The sequence below is a fragment of the Pan troglodytes genome, chromosome 17 (genome assembly GCF_028858775.2).
Source record: "Pan troglodytes isolate AG18354 chromosome 17, NHGRI_mPanTro3-v2.0_pri, whole genome shotgun sequence".
Classification (NCBI taxonomy): Eukaryota; Metazoa; Chordata; class Mammalia; order Primates; family Hominidae; genus Pan; species Pan troglodytes.
The window spans coordinates 19,434,872-19,451,210 of NC_072415.2; the positions used below are offsets into that span (position 1 = coordinate 19,434,872).

The 16,339-nt window shown below is 37.3% G+C and overlaps 1 long non-coding RNA gene across 1 annotated transcript; it reads right to left on the minus strand.

Moving 5' to 3' along the window:
- Positions 1 to 521: 521 nt before the first annotated feature.
- LOC112206255 (uncharacterized) lies at positions 522 to 12,023 on the minus strand. Its single transcript, XR_002940465.1, has 4 exons — positions 11,968 to 12,023; positions 11,663 to 11,749; positions 1,008 to 1,241; positions 522 to 648 (listed from the first exon to the last, which is right to left on the minus strand). It is a non-coding gene; the product is annotated as an uncharacterized LOC112206255 (long non-coding RNA).
- Between the last annotated feature and the right edge of the window lie 4,316 nt (positions 12,024 to 16,339).

A 16,339-nucleotide genomic window follows, 5' to 3' on the forward strand; every position in this document is an offset into this window, starting at 1 on the left:
CTTGGCTTTTCAGGCTCAGAATGTGATTGTTCATCTTTTCAGAAGTATTAGAGCGAGAGGACTCACTCACACAAAATTCACCAGGGACTGATGATTAAAAATCAAAATACCAATTTATTACTTTACAATAAGAACTCAAAGCAGAGTAGATAAGCCGCTGCGCAGCTTATTCTCTATTCGCAGACAAGTCTTCGTGGAAGCCAAATTACCATCAGGAGCTTCTCAGGGAGCAGGCGCTCTTAGCAAGAGGAGGCTGATGTGGCAGCCCCATGAGCTCATTCCCTTAACGGGACATCCTGCCCCAGAACCAGGTTTCTGCTCTCTGGTGATAGAACATCTTCTGTGCACAGGGCAGAAGACACGGCCAAAATTTGCTCCTCACTTGCTCTTTCCTCTGTTTGCATTACTGATTATTCTCCTTCTTCTTGACACACTGTTTCTAAGGTAGTCCAGCATCTTTCTAATTTTAATCAGGTATTGCTGGCCTGAGAGCTATTCTGGCTTTTGATAATAAATTGGCATAATTATGTTCCAATCTGCTAAGTGTTTGTTTTGGAATTTAGCTGTCAGAGATGATCCACTTTCCAAGTTCCTGGAGTAGGGAAGTTGTGGGAGAAAGAATCCCTCATAGTTGAACTGAAGCACTACCTGTAGTGAGTAGTTAAGTAAAGTGATAAGGAAGCCAGGAAGAGCCATGTTTAAAGACCTAAGACCCAGGAAAGCATGCAACAGGGCTAAAAACACCATTATATTCATTGGTGCATCACTTTTGGCATCCTAACTGCATGAGGCACAACCTGATCTATGATTAGGTTCAGTATCGCAGAAAGAAGACAGCAAAAACATTCCTTCCCTTACCCCTCTCTCCTTCCTTCCTTTTCTCCATTCCTTCCAGCAATTAAGGCTTAATGGCTTCCATATACATCCTCACTTAAAATACAATCTGCCAAGTACTAATTCTGATTAATAACAATTTGCATTGTGTACCTGAAACATTCCATGTTTACCTGATATTGTCAGCATTTGTTTGTCATGCTCAGCTTCTATCTTGGAGACTTGCTTTTCATTTAGTGTAAGTTCCAGATAATTGGAGTAGTTTTGTTCCTCCTTATCCATCAACTCCATCTTGATTTACTCCTTCAGAGATTTTTTTGCTATTGTTTACCTTCTTTTGCTCTCCTTCTTTCCTCCCAGTGGGATGATGCTAGATGGATGCTTCATTTTCTTTACCGATTGCCTCCCTGAAACATTTGCTTCAATTAGAGGAATTGGCAAATCTAAAAGGTTCTTAAATACTTCAGAAAAATAAATGGCAGATAAATTTCTTAAATAGTTAATTGTTGGAACTTCCACTTCTGGGAAGATGGAGTAGATGTAGTTTTCCCTATTCCTCCCACTAAGTACAACTAACAACCTTGAACATTATATGTAAAAAAAAATTAGAAGAAGACTCTGAACAGTGGGGAGAAGAAAGCACTCTCTAGGGATGTGGGAACCCAAGAAACAGCATCATGATGGGTTCCCTAGATTTTCTTTTTTGCCTCCTGTCTTCTAGACTTGGAGCTAAAGAAACCAGCACCCTGTAAACATCAATGGACATAGGCAAATAGACGAAAAGAGCCCCCAAAAAAGCCTTCTCTCTCTAGACAAAGGCCCGGGCAGGGAGCGGTATAGCCAGATAGAAAACTTTTAGATAACAATTGCTCTACTGCTGCTGCCAAACACCACAGAAAAAATGATGGCCAACCCAGGTGAAGGGGAGCCTAGACCTCCACTCTTATCAGGACCCTCAATCCCTCCATGGGGTGGTGTCAGAAGAGGCAGAGTAAAGAGCTTGGACTTCTACCCCTGCCAGCCAGCAGTGAGACCCCCACTTCTCAGTGTCATTTGAGGCCATGTGGGAAGCCTGTACTTCCTACACACCCAACAGGAATAAAGCTTGTGTTATAGGAGGCCTAGTGGAGATTCAGGACTTTTGCTGCCGTCCTGAGGAGTACTGAGGCCCTGGGGGGGTCAATGGAGGCTATGTGGGGACAGTGTGGGGACAGTAATGAGGCACTCCTGCTACTCCCAGTCAGAGTGATAGCTGCAGAGGTCTAGTGGGAAGCTAAGCCTCCCCTCCCACTTCTGTCCAGCAATACTGAGGATCCTCTCCCCTGTAGGGGTTATAACGTAGTCTGAATGGGAAATGTGGACTTCTACCCCCATCTGGTGCTAATGAGGCAGCTTCCCCACCTGCTTCTACTGAAGTGGTGTCAGAGGAAGCCAGTAAGGTTTAAATAAGATTCAGAGTCTCATAAAATACCCAAAGTGTCCAGGTTTCAAAACCAAACTACTTGCCATATCAAGAACCAGGGAAACATCAACTTGAATGAAAAAATGTAATCGACAGGTGCTAACACTGAAATGTTGGAATTATCTGACAAAGATTTTAAAGTAGCTATCATAAAAATGTTTCATTAAACTATAAACAAATGCTTGAAACAAATAAAAAAGATAGTTTTATTAACTAAATAAATAATATAAAAAAAACCAAATGGAAATTTTGTAACTGCAGAAATATGATTATCCAAAATTTAAAAACCAAGCTGATTGGCTCATTAACAGAAGAATGAGTATGAGGAAGGAAAGAATCAGTAAATCTGAAGGAAGAGAAATAAAAATTACCCCATCTGAAGAAAGAGAAAATAGACTGAAAGAAAAGCCTCAGGGTCCTTTAGGACAATATCTAAAAGTCTAATTTTTTGTTGTTGCTGTTGTTGAGAGAGGATCTTGCTCTGTTGCCCAGGCTGGAGTGCAGTGGTGTGATCATAGCTCACTGCAACCTTGACCTCTTGGGCTCAAGAAACCCTCCCACCTCAGCCTCTTAAGTAGCTGGGAGTTACAGGCATGTGACACCAAACCTGGCTATTTTTTTTTTTTTTTTTTTTTTTTTTACTTTTAGTAGAGATGAGGTATTGCTATGTTGTCCAGGCTGGTCTCAGTCTCAACTTCCTGAGTTCAAGTGATCCTCTTGCCTTGGTCACCCTAAGTGTTGGGATTACAGGTATGAGCCACTGTGCCTGGCTAAAATCTAACATTTGTGTCACTGTAGTCCCAGAAAGGCAGGAGAAAGAAGATAAAGCTGAAAAAGCATTAAAGAAATAATGGGTGAAAACTTCTGCAATTATTATAATTTTTTTTTTTTAAGAGACAGGATCTCACTCTGTCACCCAGACTGGAGTACAGTGGCACAATTATAGCTCATTGCAGTCTCAAACTCCTGGGCTGAAGTAATCCTCCTGCCTTAGCCTCCGGCATAGCTAGGACTACAGGCATACACCACTGTGCCCAGCTAATAACTTTCAGTTTAGACAAGATTCACACATCTACAGATTTAAGTAGCTGGAAGAATCCCTGAACAGTTCACATCCAAATAAATCTACATCAGGACACATCATAGTCAAACATCTAAAAACTAAGGACAAAACATCTTGTAAGTCACAAAAGAGAAAATATATTTTACATGTAGAGAAACTAAAATTCAAATGACAATGATTCCTCATCAGAAACTAGAAAAACCAGAGGAAGGGGCACACCATTTTTGAAGTCCCAACCTGAAAGAAAGCAATTGTCAACCTAGAATTCTATACACTGAAAATATCCTTCAGGGATGAAGAAGAAATCAAGATGAAGGGGAAACTCTCACCAGCAGTTCTTTCCTAAAAGAACAGTAAAAGAAATTCTTTACAACGAAAGGAAAAGATACGAGAAGGAAACTTGGAACATCAGTGTACTAGACTGTTCTCACACTGCTATAAAGAACTACCTGAGACTGAGTAATTTGTGAAGAAAAGAGGTTAATTGACTTATAGTTCCATAGGCTTAAAAGGAAGCAGGACTGGGAGGCCTCAGGAAACTTATAATCATGACAGAAGGCGAAGGGGAAGCAAGTACTTTGTTCACATGGCAGCAGGAGAGAGAAAGAGAAGGAAGTGCTACACACGTTTCAACAACCAGCTCTTGTGAGAACTCACTCATGAGACAGCACTAGGGGAAGGGTGCTAAACTACTAGAAACTGCCCCCATGATCCAATCACCGCTCAGCAGGCCCCTCATCAACATGTAGAGGTAACAATTCAACATGCAATTTGGGTGGGGACCCAGGGACAAATCATATCAATCAGGAAGGAAGAAAGAATAACGGAAAGAGAAAAATCTGCATAAATACAATACATGCTACCTCTCTTGAGTTTTCTGAATTTATTTGATATGTAAAGCAAAAACTATTGTGCTTTCTGATGTGTACCTAAATGTGTATAGAAGAATAGAAGAAATATGTAAGAAAATTGTAGATGTGTGATGGTAAAGAGAGGTAAATTTTCCAAACCTCACTTGACCTGGTGAAAGGTTGACACCAGTAGACTGTGCTAATATATATATATATATATATATATATATATATATATATATATATCCCTAGAGTAACCATTGAGAAAGCTACACCAAGAGAATAAAAAGCATTGTAGATGAGTTAAAACAAGGTTCTAAATGAATGTTTAAATAACAGGAAGGAAAATCAGAAAAGATAAATGGAAGACAAAAATGGAAGACTTCAGATGTCAATAATATTACATTTAATGTAAATAGTCTACATACACCAATTAAGACAGAAATGGACAATAATTGATTAAAAAATGACCAACCATATACATTCTATAAGAAACTCACACCATGTTCATGGATTGAAAGATTTAACGTATTAAAGATGTCAGTTCTCAAATTGAGGTTTAATGCAATTCTTATACAAGTTTAATATGATTCTTATCAAAATTACAAAATTTGGTTTTGCCTATTTATCTTTCCAGCTCAATCCATTTTTTCTTTACATATTTTGCAGCTCTGTTTTTTTTTTTTTTTGGTGTGTGTGTATATACTTTGCTATGTCTTACTTGGTGGATTGACTCTTTTGTAATTATAGATATCAATGGACTTACCCTAAAATTTATAAGGAAATAAAAAAGAACTTATATAACTAAAATAATTTTGAAAAAGAATAATAAAGTGGGAAGAGCCAGTCTACTTGATTTCAAGACTTACTATGTACCTTCGGTAATTAAGACTGTGTAGTATTAGTGAAGGAATAGTCACATAGACAAATGGAACAGATTCAAGAACTGAGAAGTAGCCCCACACAAATATGCTCAAATGAGTTTTAGCAAAGGTGCGAAAGTAATTCAATGGTGGAAGGATATCCTTTTCAGCAACTGATGCTGGAGTAATTGAACATCCATAGACTAAAAGGTGAACTTCAACCCAATTCCCACACTTTATACAAAAATTATCTCACAGTTAATCACAGACCTAAACGTAAAATTTTAAATAATAAAACTCCTAGAAAAAAATAGGAGAAAATCTTTGATATCTAAGGCTAGGCAAAATGTTCTTAGACTTGACATTAAAGCACAATTCAGAAAAGGAAAAAAACAATAATTTAAACCTCATTAAAATTTAAACCTTTACTTTGCAAACGGCCCTGTTAGGAATAATAAACTAAAAATGGGAGAAAATATTTGAAAACTACATTTTAATCAAAGTACTAATATCTAGGATATGTAAAATTGTTCAAAACTCAACCATTAAAAAATTCAATTAGAAAATATGCAAAGGCATGAGTAGAAATCTTACCAAAGAGGATATACAGATGGCAAATAAACATATGAAAGATATTCAACATCTTTAGCCTTCAGGTAAACGCACATTAAAATTACAAAAGCTACTGAGGATGTGGAGAAACCGGAACACTTACACATTGCTGATGGTAATGTAAAACAGTGTAGTTACACTGGAAAATAGTTTATCAAATGAAATAAAAAATGAAACGTGCAGCCAACATGTGACCCAGCAATTGTATTCTTGGCCATTTATGCCAAAAATGAAACTTGCGTTCACACAAAACTTTGTACCTGGATGTTCATAGCAGCTTTATTCATAATCATGCCAAACTGGAAACAACCCAGATGTCTTTCACTCAGTGAATGGTTAAACTAACTGTGCTATGTCCATACCACAGAATACTACTTGCAGTAAGAAAGAACAAACTATTTACATGTACAACACCTTGGATGAATCTCTAGAGAATGATGCTGGGGAAAAAGCTCATCCGAAGGACTGCACCTTATAGAACTCTACTTATAAAGAATTATTAAAATGATAAAATTATAGAAATAGACAATAAATGAAGTTCCCAGAGGTGAGAGGGAGGCCCAGATGGAAGCAGATATGACTATACAAGGTATCGAAATAGATTATTTGGTGATGAAATTGTTCTGTATCTTGAGTGCACATTGTCAATATCATGATTGTGGCAATGCACTGTTATTTTGAAAGAAATTATCATTGGGTAATCTGGATAAAGAGTACATGGGACCTCTCTGTATTATATCTTAGACCTACAAGTAAGTCTAGAATTGTCTAAAAATTAAAAGTTACATTTAAAAGAGTTAATTATTATAAATAATGAATTGATTTTAATATAAATTTTGTAACACTCTGGGAAGAATTGACTTTGGAGCTATTTGTCTCTTATTCACCTTACTCCTAGTCATAAATGAGTGTTTTTCCATTTGAAAGTTTCTGGTTTTTATTTTTAGAGTTAATTAATTTACCCATTTATCAAGCATCATCTCTTAATTCAGTACTGAATTAAGCAATTTTAATTAGTAAAAGAAAAATTATAAAACTTAGCAGTGTTTCAACCTATGAGATTCTGAAAATTGATTACAATTAGAGTTTTAGATTTTTCTTCCCCAAATTATATGAATTTCAGATCCTAGTGTTTGTTATCTTTATATTTTATTTTTAAAGATGATAAACACAGTTTTGCTTTACTTGTATTCCACTTGGAGAAAAAACATCTGGTATCACCAAGGAGCAGAGGAAACATGGAAAAACAGCAAGTTATGACAAACATAGGAGGTAGCATTACATAAAATAAATTTCACCTAAATTCATCTTACTAAGCAAATGAATTAACCTATGAGAAGCTATTTCTACACCTATAAAGTTGGTGTTATAGTATCTATTGTACTGGGCTGGGAGGAAGGCTTACTTGTGAAGTGTCCTGCAAATGTAAGTGAAGTCTTATATGGTGCAGGCAGGACAAGAGTAACTGAAAAAGTCTTTCATACAAAATGGATTATGGGTAGTGTGACATTTATTTAAATTTTAGAAGACACATAAAGAGGCATCCTTAGGTAAATTAGTAAGATATTTGAGATCATGTTGAGGTTTTCAACTATGAAAATACTGGAGGAAGTACGGAGCTGATAGGCCTTGTATGGGAGGGATTTTCACTTGCTTCTGACTTTGCACTTATTAATATTTTAAATTATGTTATTCAGGTTACATTTTAAAATATAACTGGTAAAAATAAATATTTCTGAGATATTTATAATTCACTTGTATTTCCCCATGCCCTTTAATCCACATACCTTTTGGGGCTTTAGTTACGTTTATTGATTTATAAAATATTTTTACATATTGATCCTTTGTCATGTCTTTTACTCATTTTTAAATGATTTGTTTTAAATGTTCAACTATTATTATTAAGGGCTCAGGAATTCTTAATCTTTAGGTAAATTTTTATTTTTTCTTTGCTAATTTTTTATATCTTCAAAATTTCCTGTTTAATAAAAAATATATTTGCATCTATTATTTCTAGTTTTCTAATTTTTTTACATTTGTTGCTTTAATCTATCTGTTATGTATTTGATTTTATAGTGTGAGGAGAATATCTGCAACATTTTGACTTTCAAATGTTTGTTTTATCTCTAATTTTCACTTTAAGTATTGTCAGCTCTTGATCAATAATCACTGAGATCAGCATAAATTTATAAATATTAATTTCATTCAGTAACTTCAACTGTTGCTACCACTAAAACTTTTATCAATATACTTGAGTAGAAATCAAATGAATTGATATACAATAGTTCCTCGTTTATCCTTGGAGAATACATTCCAGGACCTCCAGTGGATGACTGAAACTGTGGCTAGTACTAAACCCCATACGTACTATGTTTTTTCCTACACATACATACCTGTGATGAAGTTTGATTCATAAATTAGTCACAGTAAGAGGTTAACAATAACTAATAATAAACTAGAGCGATTATAACAATATACTGTAATTAAAGTTATGTAAATATGATCTCTCTCTCTCCCGAAATATGTTATTGTACTGACACGGATTTCAGTCTGCTGTTAACTGTAGGTAATGGAACCGCAGCTAAGAGGAGATCTCTGTATTTACTATACTCTTCTGCCTGTGGAGTTGCAAGTGTAATCTTTCTTGACAGCAGGAGTGCTCATAGGCTGGGCACAGAGGCTCACGCCTGTAATCCTAACACTTTGGGAGGCTGAGGCAGGTGGACTGCTTGAGCTCAGGAGTTTGAGACCAGCCTGGGCAACGTAGTGAGATCCTGTCTCTACAAAAAGTAAGCAGACAAAAAAATCAATCAGGCATGGTGGCACACGCCTGCAGTCCCAGCTACTTAGGAGGCTGAGGTGAGAGGACTGCTTGAGCTCAGGAGGTCAAGGCTGCAGTGAGTTATGATTGCACCACTGCACTCCAGCCTGGGAGACAGAGTGAGATCCTGTCTCCAAAAAGAAAAAAAAAAACCCCAAAAACCAACAACAAAAAGAAACCAAAACAAACAAAAAAGAAAGTGCTCACCAAAAATTAGCGGCAGAAAGTTAGCAACACGTGGTCAGGGTGCTCTGGGAAAAGTTATTATTTTGGTGCAAAAGTAATTGCTGGTTTTGCCATTACTTTGAATGCCATTACTTTTCATGGCAAAACCAGCAATAACTTTTGCACCAACTAATATTCACAGCACTTAGGGAATTCAGTTGCATTTGCTGTGGTCATCATGAAGTGGAAAGAAAACTGAGATCTAAACATATTAGTGGCTAGCCCAAGTTCACCCAGCATGTTAGAGGCAGGACTTGTACTCGGAAAAACTACCGCTCCTTTCCTGCTCAGTTTTCTTTCCGTCGCACTGTAAATAACCTGAAAACCGCCCATTCATCATAGAGCATGGATTTGAAACCTACACTGAGTAATGATGCCGATTCAGCTCTCTTTACTCCTGGGTTCTTCTTGTGTGGGAGAAAAATGGGATTAAAATATGGGCTTGTAAACTATTTGCTATTTGTAAAACAGAAATAGCCACAAATCTGTTTCTTTCTATTGTATTCTTCTTTTGTGCATTTAAAAAAATCTCTCCTCAAATTTTGTTTTTTTCACAAGTTTAGCAATGAGAGCTAATACACATGTAACACGACATCAGAGCAAGTGATATGAGATTACATTAGCATGTTCCGTCAGTTTATTATTTATTTTATTGACTGGCCTTAATGGAACTGGCATTCTTTATAAAAATGTTTCTATATCCCGTAAAGGGAATATTCAAATGATTTCATCATCGTTCAGGATCCTTCCTCAAGGTTCTAGAAATCAGTATTGGTGAAGCACTAGGTTATGTAGAAACAGTGTGAATTGGGGTGGTTAAAGGTTTAGTATGAATGTGATTAGAATGTTAAAAAGCTACTCAAATGCATTGAGATTAAGGGAGGAGACCCTGGCTACACGATCAAACAAGGCTCATATGTGCTTCTCTTTGAGGGTGGAGGTGACAGAAGTAAGAGTAAATATATAAATTATTTAGAACATATTAACATTAATTATTTCTAAAGATTGTATTCCGATGTTTCAAATTTATTTGGCTAGAAAAGTTAGAATTATTAGTACTAGAAGTCATAAAATGGAAATCAAAAATTTCTGATGCCTCATCAGTAAGGCATGTTGTTTTTTCTTTTTTTTCCCCCAGGTATTTCAGTATACTTGCTGGAGACACTGATGAATGGCCCGTCCTGGAGCCTTCACAGAGGCATGGGGTGCTTAGATACTAAAACAAAATTATTTGGCAGGGAAGAGATTGTTTATGCTTTTCTTTTATTGCTTACTAAAGGCCAACATTCTACTTTACAGAGATCAATATTCCTGAATTGCAAACTTTTTAGAAGCCTAAAGGAAATGAATCCTCGTCGAGCTAAATGTTAACCCTCTCCCTGTTATTGAAAACAGCAAAGCTGTTTTCCTGCTACAATTTTTAAATTATACTTTAAGTTTTAGGGTACATGTGCACAATGTGCAGGTTTGTTACATATGTATGCATGTGCCATGTTGGTGGGTTGCATCTATTAACTGGTCACTTACATTAAGGATGTCTCCTAATGCCATCCCTCCCCCCTCCTCCCACCCTACAACAGGCCCCGGTGTGTGATGTTCCCCTTCCTGTGTCCCAGTGTTCTCATTGTTCAGTTCCCACCTATGAGTGAGAACATGCAGTGTTTGGTTTCTGTCCTTGCGATAGTTTGCTCAGAATGATGGTTTCCAGCTTCATCCATGTCCCTACAAAGGACATGAACTCATCCTTTTTTATGGCTGCATAGTATTCCATGGTGTATATGTGCCACATTTTCTTAATCCAGTCTATCATTGTTGGACATTTAATTTTGCTCTGCTTTAGAAGAAAGAAGAGGTAAACTCCGAGGAGCCCATGACTGGTTAGCTTTAGTTTTAATATTACAACCAACCCTTTCTTCCTCTCTTAAAAAATGTAATCTGGGTCTGCAGCTCCTGAAAACAATGTGAATATTTGCTAAGTGTTCAAAGGCCCCCCAGACCTCGCATGTGTCCCTTGTCTCACTGGGCCATGATGAAATTACCTCTTCTTTCTCAAGGCTTCAGCTTAAGCATTATCTCTAGGGCAACTTCCCTGGCTCCTTAGAGCAGTTGGCCTTCCTGGCACATGTCCTCAGAGCTGCCTGTTTTTCTTCTGTCATAGCACTTCTTATTTTATTCTTAATGTTCACTTAATTTTGTCTTCTCTGCTACACTGTAAACTCCATGAAAACAAATACTACGTCTAATTTGCTTTTAAGAGCAGTGTTTTGTGCAGATTAAGGCACCTGATAAATATACATATTGCAGGACTGACTGAAAGTCATTAACCAGGCTTGCACTATGCCCAAGGCCCTTGGAGCCTAGGTGGGCATCACTACATTCACCTCAGACATGAAGACATGAAAATTCAGAGAGCTGGCACAATTTTCTCTGGGTTCGCAATGAGAGGTATTTCTGGTAGTTTCAAACCCAACCCTATACACTGCCCGAGTATATGCTCCTTTTGCTATAACATGCTTCTTTCAACATTTTCCTAAGCTCCAGATAGTTTTGGGAGGCAGGATATAGGAGGCCCCTGGTTTCCCATTCCCTGTGGTCTTGTTGAAAACACTGCCCAGAGAAGTCTTCTTGCCCACTCTCAACTAAAATTATGTCAACAGGCGGTAGACTGAAGGCGGCACTCTCATCCTCTGGCTAACTCATAACTTTCTCTGGTTGTTGCAGTGGACAACCAGAGAAAACTTTCTGGGTTCTGACTTGGGGTGGTAGCTTTACAGTTAGAATTTAAGACGGGGGCCTCATTTTGAAATGCTCTGGGATGCTCTAGGACCACAGATTGCCAGCAATGCCACTATCCTGGAATATGTTAGAGTTTCAGAGTCCCAGGAGAAAAGTAAACCTGTCGCAGCCTACCTCACAGCCTCAAAGACATACCTAACCAGAGTAGTCTTCTACTTAGTTCAAATGAAGCTCTGTGGCCCCAGGGAGTCCAGGTCTGGTCCAGCACCTGTTTGGTATGGCCTGCAAGATAAGAATGGTTTTTACTGTTTTAGAATAATTGGAAAAATGTCAAAGGAAGTATAATATTTCATGACACAGGAGAGCTATATGAAATCCAAACTTCTGTGTTCATGAATAAGGTTTATTGGTACATAGCCACACTCGTTTACTTACATATTTTCAGTGGTCAGTTTTGCACTAAACACTAGAGTTGAGTGGCTGCAACAGAGAATACCTACCCTGTAAAGCTTAAAATATTTACTGTGTTGAGCTTTAGAGAAAATGTTTGCCAATTCATACTGTAGTTGAACATTATAAAGAAGAAATTCATGCCGTTAATCAGATGGCGAGGTTGTCTCTCCCAGCAATCTTTCAATCTAAAAATCTTCAACTACTAAAAGTTAATAATCTGTGAAACATTTTCATTGGTTCCAAAAATAGCAGCAACTACAAGTGCAAATTTCCACATCTCTCCAACCTTTAAAACCAGAGTTGGCCAAGCCAGAGTTTTTCTCATCTTGTGGGCTGGGGTCACATGTTCCGTTACCACGTCAGAGGATGTTACCATCATCGTGTCTGTGATCAGAACTTAGGCATAAGCTACTTCCACTCTCCAACATGCAAAACTACCCTTCCAAGTTGTGGGTAAAAGGAAGTGTTTGAAGACTAGGGTGCCAGCCAGTATGAACTGAGAGATGGGAAGAGTGATGCAAGCTGAGATTGAAGAGACACGTGTGATTCTGATCATGCTGAATCTTATGACCCATGTAAGAGTTTGCATTTTACACTAAAAACAATGTAGCAGTATTAAACTGCTTTAAGCAGGGAAGTGTTATAATATGGTCCTTATTTAATATATTTAGTTGGGCTGCTCGTGGAGGATATGTCAGAGAAGGATAGAATAAGGAGCCTAGTTGGAGGCATTGCAACAAACCAAATAAAAGATGCTAAGGTCTGATGTTAGAATGATGTTAGTGGAGAGTTAAGTGGGCTGATTTAAGATGCATTTTGGAGGACTATTGAAAGAACTTGGGAAAGGAGATGAATAATAGTGTTATTTACTGGGATGTAGAAGTTTGGAGGAAAGAGAATTGATAGAAAAATTCAGGAGCTCTATTTTCAGTATATAATGTTTGAAGGTCCTATTAGACCTCAAAATGGTATATTAAGTAAATAGTTTGAACTGGAAATAAACCAAGAGGAAACTGGAAAATAAACATGGTAAACTGTCTCTCTAGTTGCCATAGCAGGAGCTACTTACATCAAGAACCAAAAAGATTGGGCTTAAATGGCCTCACAGGGACAGGAGTTCAGGTATGTCATGTGATGCAAGGCTAATTGCTGAGTTGGAGATCTTATATGGAATTCGGACTTTTGAAATACCGTCAGTGAAAAAGTGAGTAGAAAATTTTACCTTTGCACAGTCAGATGACAAATGAATTTGTCTATCTCAGCCTGAGTTCTGGGTACAAAGGAAGAGTTATACCTGAGAATTTGTAACCACAGGCCTATCTTCATGTAGTTTGTGGTTTGAATACATATTGCCTACTTGATTTAGTAAACCATAAACCCATAAGCCCAATTAATATTTAAACATAGTTTACGGAGCCAGATCCAGAAATAGTGTAATATCTTTCATCAGACTAATCCTCTCGAACATAACAACTATAAACTATGAATGAAATACTTTTTTTTTTTTTTTTTTGAGACGGAGTCTCGCTGTCGCCCAGGCTGGAGTGCAGTGGCTCGATCTTGGCTCACTGTAGGCTCCGCCCCCGGGGGTTCACGCCATTCTCCTGCCTCAGCCTCCCGCGCAGCTGGGACTACAGGCGCCCACCACGTCGCCCAGCTAAATTTTTTGTATTTTTAGTAGAGACGGGGTTTCACCGTGTTAGCCAGGATGGTCTCGATCTCCTGACCTCGTGATCCGCCCGCCTCGGCCTCCCAAAGTGCTGGGATTACAGGCGTGAGCCACCGCGCCCGGCCTGAAATACTTTTTAAAGCACAACTATTAGAAGTCACTGAAGAATAAGCAAAATCAGGAGGAAACTGATTGAACCTGGAGGAAATTTGACCCTGGAAAGAAAAAAAAATTCACTGAGAGCTACATTCACACCACTTTTCTCCTAAAAACAATCCCTAGTCCACACATTGCGGTGATAGCTAGAATTCAAGCAGAAAAAACAGTACTGTTTTATTAGGATAAGATGTGAAAATATGGAGTTCAGGGTTGTCAAAGAGACTGGAAATGGAGGAAAAAAATCTTGAAAGGAGGGAGCTACAGAGGAAAGAGCACACAAATCAAATATCTACTACCCTCATATACTTGGCTTGCCCATGAGCTGTGCAAGATAATACCAGGAGGTTGGAAGAACGCAAAAACATTAAGGCTGAAAAATCTAAGCAGAGTTTTAACTGAGTAAAAACAGAGTTTGATGTTTGAATCTTGTCAAGTTAAAAGAACTTGGCCTTTCCACGGAAATCCAAGAGAGACCATAACTTAGGAAAAACTGTTATGTCCCAACAATAAAGATGAGTTCCAAGATGAAAAGAAAACCTGGACATTTGGTATGATAACAAAAATGTAGCCTCCACATGTGCAGGGTGATGAGTAAGTAATTAAATTACATTCAAGAACAAAAGTAAACACTCTTCAGAATAGAATAACAAAGTCAAGAATCTCTCTGTAGTGTCAACCACAATGCCCAGTGTACAACATAAAATTACTGCACATGGGAAAAGTTAAGTAAAAGATGACAGAATCAAGAGGAAAAGCAGTCACTAGGCACAGACTATAAAACCTCCCCAATGTTAGAATTAATAGATAACACATTTTAAAAAATTTAAAGCAAAAAAGTTTTAAAGCAAAAAATTTAAAATACAAATTGTAAAATCAATGTGAACTTACAGTAAAAGATAGTCACAGCAAGTGAATAGGTATGGTATCCTGGTAAAGAAATGGAAAATATACAAAAAGCCAAATGAAAATAAAATGAAAAAAGTGATTTAAATGGAAAATGAGATGAATTGAACTTAATAGCAAATTAGAGAAGGCAAAAAAAATTCAGTCAATTTGAAGAATTATCAACAGAAATCATCTGATTTGAAGAGAAAACAAGGATTTAAAAACACAGACTCAGTGACTTGTGGGGCAATTTCGGACAATATGGAATATTCTAACATGTGTAATTGAACTTCCCAAAGGCAGAGAGGGAGATAATGGAGAATAAAATTAATTGAAGAAATAATAGTCCCCAACTTACCAAGTTGTGTAACCCCCCATTACTTCATAGATTCAGGAAACACATAGAACTCCAAACTTGATAAGTGAAGAAGCAAACAAACTAACCACACCACATCTCCACATAGCATGGCCAAAATGCTAAACCCAAAATTAAAAAAATCTTGAAAGTAAACATTCCATATAGTGAACAAGATACTGAGTGTCTCTGAAAGGAAAAGAAAACCAAAAATCTAAAAGAAACCCTCAAAAATCTATATCCAACAAACTTCTTCAGTAAGAAGATGAAATGAGTTTTCAGATAAATAAAAGGTGAGAGAATGAATCACCATCAGACTTGAACTTAAAGAGATGGTAAAAGAAGTTCTTCAGGTTGTAGGAAAATGATGCCAGACAGAAATCTGGTTATACAAGAAGGAATAAAGAGCAGCTGCACGACAAATATTTGGACAAATATGTATTAGAACAAATATGTGAAAATGTTCTAAATTGATTGTGGTGATGGTTTTGCGACTCTGAATACACTAAAAATTCTTAAATGTATGCTTTAAATGGGGAAATAGTATGGTGCATAAATTATATCTCAATAAAACTGTTTTCTAAAATTAACTTCAACTTCTATTTTATTTCAGGAGGTACATGTGCAGGTTGATACCTGGGTATATTGTATGATGCTGAGGTTTGGGGTATGGTGGATTCCATAACCCAGATACTGAGCATAGCACCCAATAGTTGGTTTTTCAGCCCTTGCCTTCTTCTCTCCTTCCTGCTTCTAGTAGTCCTCAGTGTCTACTATTGCCATCTTTATGTCCATGAATGCTCATTGCTTAGTTCCCACTTATAAGTGAGACATGTGGTATTTGTTTTTCTGTTCTTGTGTTAATTCACATAGGATAATGGCCTCCAGCTGCATCCAAGTTGCTGCAAAGAACATGATGTTGTTCTTTTTTATGGCTGCATAGTATTCCATGGTGTGTATGTACCACATGTTATTTATCCAATCCACTGTTGATGGGCACTTAGGTTTATTTCATGTCTTTGCTTTTGACTAGTGCTGTGATGAACATACAAGTACATGTGTCTTTTTGGTAAAATGATTTATTTTCCTTTGCGTATATACCCAGTAATGGGATTGCTGAGTCAAAGGGTAGTTCCGTTTTAAGTTCTTTGACAAATCTCCAAACTACTTTCCAGAGTGGCTGGCCTAATTTACATTCTCACCAACAGTGTATAAACATTTCCTTTTTCTCTGAAGTCTTGTCAGCATCTGTTATTTTTTGACTTTTTAATAAAACTGACTGGTGTGAAGTGGTATCTCATTGTGGTTTTGATTTGCATTTCTCTGATGATTAGTGATGTTGAGCATTTTT